Source organism: Prunus persica, chromosome G1 (assembly GCF_000346465.2).
Source record: "Prunus persica cultivar Lovell chromosome G1, Prunus_persica_NCBIv2, whole genome shotgun sequence".
NCBI lineage: Eukaryota > Viridiplantae > Streptophyta > Magnoliopsida > Rosales > Rosaceae > Prunus > Prunus persica.
Window position 1 is genome coordinate 23,345,780 of NC_034009.1, and position 13,051 is coordinate 23,358,830.

A 13,051-nucleotide genomic window follows, 5' to 3' on the forward strand; every position below is an offset into this window, starting at 1 on the left:
CTTTTGTTAAAATACATGCCATGTAAGTGCCACATGTGAAAAATATAATAAAATATTTTATTTACAAAAAAATAGAAAATTACATTACTTCTCTCACCCCTTTCTCTTTTCTCCTCCTCTTTCTTTCTCTGTACCCGACTCCCTCCCCCCACCAACCCACTTGGGGTAGCCATCACTGCCCCCACCTCCTGCCCACCAGCTCCTCTCTTCCATCTAACTAGCTTCGCATCCCAAAAATCCTCAAAACCACTCCTTCCCCAACCAAACCCACCTCCAAAATCTCAACTTCCTATTGAAATTTTCTTGCCTACCAAACAGAACCCAAAAACTCCAAATATTTTCTAAACCATAAAACAAAAACAAAATTTAATTTATAAATAGAAGGAGCGCCCCAGCTCTATTGGTTTTGATTTCTTGAATGGTTTTGGGTATTATCCCTCTTGATTTGTATGATGTTTGAATGGGTTTGACTTTCCATTTGGGGCTGTGCTTTGCTGCTTAAATTTCATGCACAAGAATTTCTTTAATGGCATGTGCTTTGCTGCTTATCCTTACCATTTATGTTTACCAAACAAAAGAAATCTTTACAACTATGCTATCCAATGAACATTTACTTGCTAAGCAATATTACAAATCCCTTTCGCCACCAACTCCTCCACCAACTTCTCCATCACTGCTTTCCCAAACCCCAGCCCCAGCCCCAGCCGCTAAAACGAGGGGTTGACCACCACGTCCCATATGATCATGTTGAAAATGCCGTCCCCTGTCGCTCTCGCAAACGCCACATGCCTTTTCATCTTCCTGTACTCCATCCACAGTAGCGAGTCGGTGTGCTCCAGCTCCGTTTGGAAGGAGTGGTTTTGAGGGTTTTGGGACGGCTAAGCTGGTTTGAGCGAGGGGAGGAGCTGGTGGGGCAATGATGGCTACCCCAAGTGGGTTGGTAGGGGAGGAGGTCAGGACTCAGGTAGAGAGAGAAAGAGGGAGAGAGAAGAGAGAAGTAATGTAATTTTTTTTTTCTATTTGTTAAAATTTTTAAATAAAATATTTTATTGTTTTTTTACATGTGGCAGTTAGGTGACATATTTCAACAAAGAGTAAGTCCTATTTGTGCCACATCAGCGTTTTTAACCGAATTTTTACTGAGTTAACAGTGGGGGGCAAAGTGAACCACTAAACCTTGGTCAATGGGGTACTCTGGGTCATTTTAACATTCAAGGGGTAAAGCGATGTTCGACCAAAGTTTCAGGGAGCACTCCCGTAAATAAGCCTAAAATATATCATAAACATTAAAATTCACAAAAAAAATTGAAGAAAAAGGAGATTAAAATTCCGATAAGTAAAAAAATTGAATTCATCCCTCCCCTCCCTCTCTCTCTTCTCTCTCTTCTCTCTCTTCTCTCTCTCTCTCTCTCTCTCTCTCTCTCTCTCTCTCTCTCTCTCTCTCTCTCTCTCTCTCTCTCTTTCTCTCTCTATTTACAGAATTTCGGAAATAAAATTTCACTATAAATTCGAAATAAATACAAGAATATAATGACAAGGAAAATTAAGAATACTTTACAGATGATCAAGTCTAGAACTTGGTTCTATTTCCTTAAGACGAAATTGTCTCCTCTCATGTGCTTTTAGGATTTGCTTAGCAAACGTCTCCCAGGATACAACGATCGACTTCTTGTTGAAGTAGCACTCTAATCCCCAAGCAAAGCGAACACGAACTTGTGTATGAACTATCTCTTACTATCTCACTATATTTCTAAAAATACAATGATATTAATGCTCCAAAAACTACTATTGTCGGATGACAATTGGATGAATCAGAACTTTGGGACTGCTCTCTATTTATAGAGAGTTAAGCATCTGTTTAGGAAAGATGCGACTGAAAATTTACACAATGTCGTATGTTTTCATGCGAGAACCAGTGTAACTTTTCATGTTTGGGTAGCCACTACTTTTGGCTATCAATCTTGATACACGCGGATACACCATTTACCCAACAAATACATTAGCACATTGACCAAGACCAAAATAATGGCAATGTTTAGTAGGTGTTGGCATCAAGATTGGAAAATAGGAACATCGAGCCGGACAGGATGAAAAAACTAGAAGAAAAAAAAAACCAATTGACTAAAAAAGTCAACAAACCGACACCGAACCAAACCAGATTGGTTCAAATGGCACCAAACCAAACCGAACTGATTCCAATAGGTTTCGATTATGATTTCACACCTTACAAATCGGACTGAACCAGTTGTGTATATAATTATTTTTTTTACAAAATCATTTAAATCCAATGCAACATTTTTAATCTCATAACTAATATTTGCCTAAGTGAACTTCAAAACATCTCTTTTTTATGGCCTAATATCTATTTTTGCATAAAATTGGATCATTTGTAAATTTTCAATGGAAATCAGACATAACTGGACATTACCCACCCCTAATGCTTAGCACTTCTCTGCAATTTTGAATTGTAACCTTTCATAAAATATTATTTTATTAGTGACTTTTCATAGAAATCTCATCCCATCAACAGTAAATGTTGATAATAAAATTAATATTTTATTTCGTGTAACTTAAACACAGGGCCAATGGTCATATACCAAAAAAAGAGGATCATGTACCATATTGAAAAGTCATTGTTCCCACAACTTAATATAATTTCCACTCACATTATTATAAAATTAAATATTTACAATTTAATTTTCTAACAATTCCCCACATGAATGGAAATTGGTCACAAATGCAAATGTACAATGCAGACACTTGAGAGAGTTCGAATGAAAATGCACCACATCAAGATAGGTAGCTTTTGGCCTTGAACCTTCCATAGTGAAGTAAAACCGGATTTACTAGCTATTTAGTGAACATGATGTCTTGAACTGTTCAGCCGTCGTGTAAAACATCATACCTTTTCATACACATTTGGTTCTAGGTTGTGTCCTTACGGCTATGGATCATTCTTGGTGTTCATCAATACTTTAGATAATTGAGCCTGACAATTCTCATAGAAACAGCCTCATTTCGTACTTTTATAGGTGACTTCCAATAAAGAGTATCCTGCTACACCCAACTTGGATTTCCTCACAGGAATTATTAAAAGCTTAGCTTGACCATACACGATGCAGGGAGCATTGTATCATTATAGGAATGGGCAAGGGATAGAATCCCTACAATGCTTGCACTTTAGTCTCACATAACTTAGTTGTCCCTTTGAACCTAGGTCTTGGGATCTCCAGTCAACTATGTTGGGTGTCCATCATGGCAACTATTGAGATATAGGCTTTAGACTCATTCCCCTTGATGATTTGTTAACTATCTCTCTCGTCAAACCTTTCATAAACGAATCCGCTAAATTATCTCTTGACCTTATATAGTCAATAGTGTGGGAGAGGATTCTAGCAGCCTCACGAATGGGCTTGGCCTACCGAAAAGAGAAACATGTGAAATTAACCCCTGTATTTGAGTTCAAAGATCAGACCCCAAAATATTTTGAAAGATAGTAAAGCCTTAGGAAACACCTTGGTTACCTTCACCAACAAACAATAATGGCTGCTTACAAATAAATTCTTAGTGCTTACAGGTAGAATCTTAGCTTGGCATGAGAGGCTTGTGGCATGGGAGCAAAACAATCATGAGTTTAGCATAGAAACAGAGAGAGTTGTAAGTTCTTATGAAAGACAGGGGTTCTAAGGTAAGAGGGAGTGGATTCTAAGAGGGTTTATTGAAGAGGGAGAGAGATGGGGGTATAATGGGTGTGTTGAGTAGTTTTCGGTAGCTTGATGAAAACTCTGTCAAGCTGTGGAATGATGTACCAGAGAGAAAATGGGAGGATATGGAGGAATGGGGCTCGAATTTGCATAAGTTTCAAGGGTGAGAGATGAAGCTTGTTCTCTGAATGTGGTTTGAGTGAATTTCTAGTTGCTTGACAAAGCTTGGTCGCACCTTGTATCATGATTTTGCTGGGTAGAAAAAGCCTCCTTTTATTGGCACTGGAAGCTCTTTCTTCCCAAGAAACCTTAATAGTTTCTATCCAATTTACCCAAGTCTTTCCTCTCATTCCTTTTCTCTTCCTTTGACTCATCCTATTTGGTGAAATTCCCTCTACTCAATCGCACAAAAACAGGGTTTTTGGGAGCTCTAGGCTTTAGCTGTTTCAGTGGTGATTTTTTTATTTTTTTTGCTATCATCTCTCCTCATTTCCTCCCCTATTTCACGGCAAGGTTTGATAAAGGAAGGAGATAGATAACTTTGGCTGGTCTGAAGGGTGCCTTGGCTCCTATGCTTGCTAATATCCTCTGGTTCTTTGTGTGTTCCACCTTGGTGTTTGTTCTTAGCCCATATGCTAGAGCCTCTCAGCAGCTCACCAACATAACACTTTGGCTTTTCATCGTGGTTTATGTTTCCTGCTAAGCGCTGGAGACTATAGATATTTTTCTTGGCTTGCTTAGGCCTTGCTAAAGTGATGAGTTAGCCCATTAAGAACATGGGCTAATTTTCTTAAGTGATGGGCTAATTTTCTAGGACATTTGGGCCAATTTTCCAGGGTATTTGGGTTTTTTCCTTTCTTTTATGCTTACCCACATATTTGAGCTCAAGAAATGGGCTTGAGTTTTGGGGCTCCCAAGCAGCCCAAAACTTCCATTTCTTGGCTCATCAATGGGCCTCATGAAAGCTCCTTACCATCCATACCACAACCCGCTCAAGCAAGCCCCGGGCGTTTGCGTGGCTTGGACCCACTTAAGCTTGTAGCGTGGCTAGGTGTAATAATAATGATTTGGCGTACTTGAAATTTGAAGACGGATATGACGCTTGACGGGATAATTAGCTTGGGCTCGTAAAACCAGTACTTATTTCAACTCTTAGCATGACAGATTGCATATTTTTTTAGCATGGCATGTGGATCATGACTCAAGCGAGTGTGAATGACGAACTTTTGCATGCTCCAAATTTGGTCTTTTCTTAATAAGGCATTGCATTGGGCTGAGAATTTATTTGGGCCCAACCCTGAATTTTTGAGCCTCAACATTAGCCCCCTTAATTATTAGGGCCAAGAACAAGTGTTGGAATGGGCCAAATAATTAAACTTGATCCAAAAATCAAATTCATAAGCTCCAGCAATTATTTGTGGTTTCTCATATACCAACCTTCTCCTTTCTTCTTTTTCATCTTTACGCGCACTAGAGTAACCCTTTCCCATCACCTTCATCTTCTTTTTCCTTTTCTTCCTCTAACGAACTCAGAGCGAGAGAGAGTGAGATCAAGAAGAGCCTCATGTCTTCAACCGTAAGAAAGGGTGCTCGAGCCGAACCTGACTCCGTCATCCCCTGCATGAAGAAACCCACTTGCTGTTGCTGAACGAGATTGTCTCTATGTAGACTTTTCTTCCGGAATTCCCAATTCCTTATTTCTTGGTGCATCTGAGGCTATCCTTTGAGGAGATTAACAAGGTATGCCATTTTCTGTTGCAATTTCTTGAATCTATTTAGGGGTTTGTTGGGTTTTTCATGCCCATGGGTTTTGCTCTTTGTTTTGGTAGCCAAGCGCCCACTCCTTTTGACTCATCCATCTTTTGTTAGAGTAATCGTCAGCAAGGAAGGGTTTGCGTCAGTTTTTGGGGTTATCCCTTTTTTGATCGCTGGTATGGATTGCTCCATTTTCTTTTCTTCATTTTTCTTTATTGCTTGCTAGGCCACTCTGTGCTTAGTGAAAAAAAGCCTAACTTTTGTGTGATCCACTGCTTCTATTTTTGTAGATTTGTATGTCTCTGGCATATGAAAAGAAGAGGCGCTAGAAGCCTTCGTTGCTTTCCTTACTACTGGAAGCTCTAAGCACGCCAGCTTCATCTGGACCTCTGTCTCGGTCTTTTGGTAAGTAGCTCTGCTCATTTGCTAGAATCTCAGGTCCTTCTTTTTAACTCTGTAAGAATAGATATAGACTGATATCTTGGCCTAGACTTGTTTAACACATGTTTGATTAAATCTGGACTTTTTTCCTCATGTTGTGGAAATAGAAATTGACAGAATGCATGCTCTGTAATGCTTGAATCGTTTTGCTTGTCATGGGAATTGCTTGAGAATTTTTCTTGTCATGGATAAATTGCATGCTGCTTGGATATTTGCTTAAGCGTTTCCTCTGGCGTGAGCTTAACTTGCCATGCTTGGCGTATATTTCTCATGTGCTACGTTCTTGACCGCCTTTTTTGATTGTTGTTGAACTATATGCACCATTAACATATGCGTGTAACCGCATGATTAATACATAGGACTAGAGGCTGTTGAAAGCTTGAGGAAAGCACCATTGGTTTCTTTTTATGAGCTTAGAGCTTGGACATGGATAACTATTTATTTTTTTGGCTTTATAGAGATAAATACAAACATGTGTATGATGGGTGACAGGAACCGATCCCAATTCCACTTTGGAATTTGAACCAAGCCCTGTGCGTGTCCGACATCTGGCAACTGACGGGCACAAATGACCATTTTACCCTTCCTGCTACAGTTACTATGAAAACTTTCCCTGTACTTCTGCCGAAATTTCGGCAGAGTCTCCCCTGTATTTTGACTAAACCCAAAATCTTCCACCTGTTAAACAATTAAATAAATCCACACAAACTGCCAGAATAGAATAACCGAGTATTCACCAGCTCCAGTTTCCCACTAAACTAGATATCAGAGCATTTTCTAAAGTTTACAGGGTTTCAAGGACTTTTCCACAAACTCTACCTTACTTGGTGGCGCGGAAGCTAGGAATGGCCCGGTGGTGGATCCTGCGCACTTCTACCGCCTGGGGGCGAAAAACAAGTTTAAAGTTGTGAGTGGACAAAAATAAAGTTCTTGAAAGCAATTTAGAACATAATAACCCCCGTTTTGAATACATAGGGATAGAAAATCTAACGCATGATTATAATTCAACTCGAGATATTCCAATAAACATAGATAAATATATTTGTATAGATACTCGTATAACTGAACAAGGATATATGGATATAACACACGCGTGAATATCGAAGAAGATGATATATAATGGGTGAAAACACTAACTGCATAAAAGAGCTCAAAATCCTTTGAAACTACCACCTAATTGTACCCCTGTAAAATCCGTCAAATCCCCTGGCAGGTCTCAGGCGACACAAAGTCTAACCGAGCAGCAAACTGGCGAAATCAGGGGACGATGGTCAGCCTGATCCGCCGGCAGGTCTCGATGACACCAAGTCAACTCGAGCCGCTCTGACAAGATACAGGGGACCGTAGTCAGCCTGATCCACAATCCTGGCAGGTCTCGGGGACACAGAGTCAGCCGAGCCGCAAATCCTGGCAGGTCTCGGGACACCAAGTCTGCCGAGCCGGAAATCCTGGTAGGTCTCGGGGAAACAGAGCCAGCCGAGCCGCAAATCCTGACAGGTCTCGGGGACACAGAGTCAACCGAGCCGCAAATCCTGGCACTCACGGTCCGAGCGTCCCCGAAACTCGTGAGGCAATGTCAAGTGCACTGACAGAACTGTAAACAGACTGGATGTCCATAGACATCGGTCTGTCTGAGGGTAATCACCAAATAAAGAGCGGGTACATGGTGGTTTTCCAAAAATAAATAATTTTAGAAAAATCTGATTAATAACTGCAATCTCAATTCTGCTGCTATCTCATCTGATTCGAACCTCAAACTCAACTTTTTATATTACTGGAGCTTCAGTAACTAAGCCTCACGTAAATCAAAGTATTTAACAGTACAAATCATGCTCGAAAGAAACAGTTCATAAACCTTATTCAGATAAACTTATTTATATAAAATTAATATAAAATCATTTATGTAAACTCATGTATATAAATCATTTATATAACTCATTTGTATAAAATCATTTATGAAAGAAAGTCCACTCACTGCTGGTCCGAGCTAGCTGGACCTCTTAAAGGTCCCTCCTGTGGTTCCGTTGGTTCTCTGGTGCCTGATTACTCATAAAGATTAAATTAATAAAACTGCTCAATAAAAGAATTTAAATTTAACACCCTGCCCCCGGCTCTTAGAAATGCGTGTACACGTTTTAGAGTTACTCCTATGCCCACTTTAACCTTTTAGACAATTAGAACGGCCTTAAGAGACTCGAAGCCTCACTAAGCGATAAATTACCAGACCGGCCGATCCGGGACCCGTGGGGTCCACAATCTCCAATGGCCAATCTGGGCTTCTCTGAAGGTGTCTCATAGAGAAGGAACCACGTTCCGCGAATTTGGTCCGAAACGGACGGTCGGATTGGCCAAGATCGCGTTATCGCTTAAAATCCAAACCCTAGCCCCAGGGTTCGCGATTTCGGAGTATCCGGGACTCCGATTCGCAATCCGTCGAATCCTACACGATCCTGAAATCAGGTAGTACGACATATCCAGAATTGAATGCGATCCAACGATTTGACGACACTGCACCTAAGGATCGGATATGGAAAATTCGTTCGGGGCTCAAACGGACTCCAAATCGAGATCTGCGAAATCCTACGCGCTCGTGACAACACGAGGATCATAAAACTACACAGAGTCACTTCACCACCCTCGCCCACGCGCCTCCACACGTGCGGGCAGATTGGGTGTCCAAAGCGATTATGGGTTGCTGGAAAAACTCGAAACCAAGACTCCAAACTCCTATCCTAGGTAAAACACCTCATTTGGAGTCAATTTTGTTCTTGGACATACCCCAAAAAGTGACCGGAAATGGCCGATCACGGCGGCCAAAGTTTCGGCCGATTTTCAAGTTGAAAATATAACGTTCTAGAGCTAAAATCGATCGAAACCCATACATCCATCAGTTATAACACGAAAAATAGATGAGAAACCATACCTCACTCGATCGATTGGGTGGAGAATTGAGGGAGAACGAGGAGCTCAAAGTTCGAACTGGAAAAGCGGCAAAAATGGCAGATTCCGGCCAGTTCCGGGCTTCCCCAGGTCGGCGGCGGGTCGGGGATGAACGGCGAGGATGTCACGGTCCCGACGGTACCAACGGCGGAGATGAAGCCAGCCTGTGGTGGCCGGGGTGTCGATGAGAAGAGGCGGAGGTTGGGGGAGAATCGCGCGGGAGGAGAGAGAGGAGAGGAGAGAGAAAACTGACGGGGGAGGAGAGAGAGAAGAGATAAAAATCTGACTGTTTCCCAAATTACCGTTTTGCCTTTCGCGGTATTTTGATCGTATTTTCTTCGTTACAACTCCGATTCGAGTCTACTCCGTGTCTACGGACTCGTTTCGCCGTGCTCTACGCAACAGTGCAAGCGGAATTGCCAAATTCTTTCTCGATCAAAAATTCAACTTTTTCCCCTATTAAATAATGCGAGGGCAAAATTGTCTTTTTGCTAGAAGATATTAATCCTACTTTTTAGATATTTTGTTACTTTTTAGATATTTTGTTTTGGGTTATTACAATGGGTCTGCAAGAATGTTGTATAACTCATAGGGATTTTGTTGTTGTTGTTGTTGTTGTTTTTGTTTTTGTTTTGTTTTTTTGTTTTTGGTGAAAAAGGTTACTAGAAGGCAAGTAGTGTTCAATTTGTAACACTAGCTATGTGGAAATAAAAAAAATAAAAAAAAGGTCTGCTAGAATGATTGATTGAGCATGAAATGAGAACTTTGCTTGTCATGAGCTTGAGTAATAGATTGCATGATGCTTCGAAATTTTTTTTTTTGTTTATGCATTTCGCTTGACATGAGATAGCTTGCTTTGCTTGGCATGTGAAGTTTCTATTGCTTGCATGCTAGTGTGGAGATTGTTTGGCTTTAACACAGAGAACTTACTTTGTACTTTAACCTTTTGCAGCATATTCTTTGTTGGCAATTCTTGGAGAGATTCAAGCACTGAGTCACAATGACCTCTGTGATGAGTGATGGCCTATTTTCCCTTGTACAATGGGTTGAAGAAGGGACAGCTACCTTCATAGCTTAGAAACATTTGCCAAGACTTGATCATAGGCACTGAGTAAGCTTTGGAGGCTACTCTCATTTCCAGGTCTTGTATAGAAGAAAGACGTGTTTCCAGCGACTTCTTGAGTTTTTTCAATACCCCTGCAGCATCACGAAGGGAGTAGTGTTCCGAAAGGGTTTGAGCAAGCATCTTATTAGGACCTCGCGTGGACTTCCCGCTTCATATTTAGAAGAAGTTATATGTCACATTATTTTTTAGAGCACGGGCTGCTTGTAGCATAAAGATGCATCTCGAGTCCCCCTTAAACAAGAGTTGTCGTTAATGTGTTAAGCCTTCAGGAACACAAATTGGAGAGCCAGTGTCGTAAGCTACACGACCTTCTCCTTGACAAATGAGCAACTAAGAATGGCGCTTGGCGTGTGATGGAAACATCGAAAGGATCATCTCTCCACGCTTCTTCTGTTTTGTTTTAGTCATGCACCGTGATCTAATTGAGGTACCCAATTCTCCTTCTTTACACCGTAATATATATATTATTTAGCAAGTCCAAATCTTCCAGCACCATCCCTCTCTAACACGCATCCTTATTTTTTCTTGCAGGTTGCATTTCTTTGTTGTGGGGAGCTGGCTCGATGCATGTAGCTTTTCCATTTAAAACCACAAGGTGTATCGATCTTTAGCACAGTTGACTGCATTTGGGTTTGAGTTGTAACCCTTTTTTTTTTTTGAGAGCCTAAAGCTCATGTTGTTGGAAACTTGAAACACAACATTGGTGCATACTTTCTGTCAGAACTTTTGATGTAGAATGCTTGAGATATTAAGCTGCGGCCTGTTTGTACTCTTTGTTTGGTTGGAAATAATGAAATGCATGAATTTGTTGAGGTTTGGATGCATTGAGATAATGATTTCCAACTTGTTCTGTACACTTTGCTTGGTTGAAATGCAAGACTTGCTTGAGATTTTAACAGGTTGGGTTGTGGTAGGTGCAAGGTACATGCTGCCAATTTTTTTACAGGATCACAAAAGTGTTTGCCCCATTGCCTCTGCATTTTTTCTACCTCCACAAGGCCTTTCTTACATGATCTGATTTTTTTTTTCTTTCATAGCACCCAAACGCATTCACTCTCTTCAAATATTGCAGGGACTAGAAATATTTTCCTTGATAGCACGATCTCCCTTTTTTCTTTTCAAGATTGACACATGATATTGCTTGTGCATGGTGCTTGTTAACAGCTTGGGGTCCCCTCTAAGTGGCTTTGCTTGGTATAGTTACTACTGAGAGGCTTAGCTTTTTTTAAGGAAAGTTTGCTTGTCAATTTTTTTTTTTTTCAAAGAACATGTTTTGCAAAACAAAGAAGATAAAAGCAAGGAAAGAATTCTAGAGGCTTTTTTCTTTTTCCAAAATACCTCATTCTCAGTGCAAATATCATCTTACACCTTGGCATGCCATAATGATGGTGCATTCTACAAAAGTTGTGAAAACATATGGTGAAAACACAAAAGGAGTTCATCTTTGAAATAAATTTGAAAAGCCAAAAACAAAAGGATAGGTGCGAAAGCAACTCAGCAGTAGTGAGGTTTTGAGCCACTTTGCAATGATGAATACTCCAATCAAATCAAGCCCCCAAGTATGAAAGGGCCAAGGGGTGTGCATGACTTGTAACAGCATGAAAGCTTGTGGCTTAGGTTGGCATGTATTTGGCATGCGTTGTACAAGGCTACCATGCTCTGCAGAGATATTTAACAGAGCCACAACTGCTGCTTTACTTGCATGCGGCTCATAACCAAACTAATCAAAGAGTGATTTGTAGCTCATAACCCATTGTACTTTCTTCAACTTCTGTGAGATTATGAGAGGTTACGGCAGCTGTCTCTCAATAATCTTGCTGACCAAATGAAGCCCCCAAGTGGCGCTCTTCCTCTTCACTCTTCCAAGCTTCCTGCCCATTTAGTTTAACTGAAATGCTTGTTTTCCTCACTGCTTCCAGTAGCCGAGAAAATTAGTTTATGTCAATATTCTCTAGATAGACTCTGTAATCTACCACAATGTTGCTGATACAAATTTCAACAAGCGCTTCTTCATCATTCTCATCATAGCAGTCCAGAGCCAGGTCTCGGAACCTGCGCACGAAGTCCACAGGATCTTCCCCATGTTTTTGGCGAATGTTGTTGAGTTGAGTGGTTGTAACTCTTTCTTCATGCTGGAAATATTTCTTACATAACCTGCTTGACAAATCTTCCCAAGAGTAAATAAAGCCTGGTGCCAATGTTGTGTACCACGTATAAGCACGGTCGGTAAGGCTTTTTGAAAACTCTCGGAGACGGAGATTATGATCACCAGCGTGTGGTCCCAAGACGTCAATGAAACGGTTGACATGCTCCTTCAGGCTTCCTTTCCTTCCATCGAAAAGGACAAAGCTTGGTGCTCCATAGCCATTGGGGTATGGCTGCTGGAGTAGGCTTAATGGATATGGTGGTTGAGGGACATACTTCCAATCCTCTTGGTTTCGACTTAGTTCCTTCTTCAGCATAGCGATGACATCTTCTTGAGTGACAAAAGATGGTCTCTTTTGTTTAGAACCCTTTCCGATAGCAGCAGATTCCTCTTGGAGAGGTCTTTCATTTTCTTTGCTTGTCTTAGAGACTGAGTTTTTCAGCTATATGATTGTGTCTGCCATCACTCTCTGGGTTTACCCCATAGCATGGATGGTTGCAATGAGGTCTGAAAGGGTAAAACCTCTCTCACTTGCATGTTCTTCTTCTCTAGGAGAGGCATTTTACCTTGATTTCGAGTTAGCATGGTTTGGTCCGTCTTGGGAAGCCATGGTATTGCTTCTGGTCTTCTTCTTTGGAGGCATCGGTGAAGATAATAGCCTGATCCCCAATGAAGTCGCCAATTTATGTGGGAGAGGATTCTATCAGCCTGATGAATGGGCTTAGGCTACCGAAAAAAGAAACATGTGAAATTACCCCCTGCGTCTGAGTTCAAAGATCAGACCCCAAAATATTTCGAAAGGATAGTAAAGCCTTAGGAAACACCTTGGTTACCATCACCACAAACAATAATGGCTGTTTACAAATAAATTCTTAGTGCTTACAGGTAGAATCATAGCTTGGCATGAGAGGCTAATGGCATAGGGGCAAAACAATCATG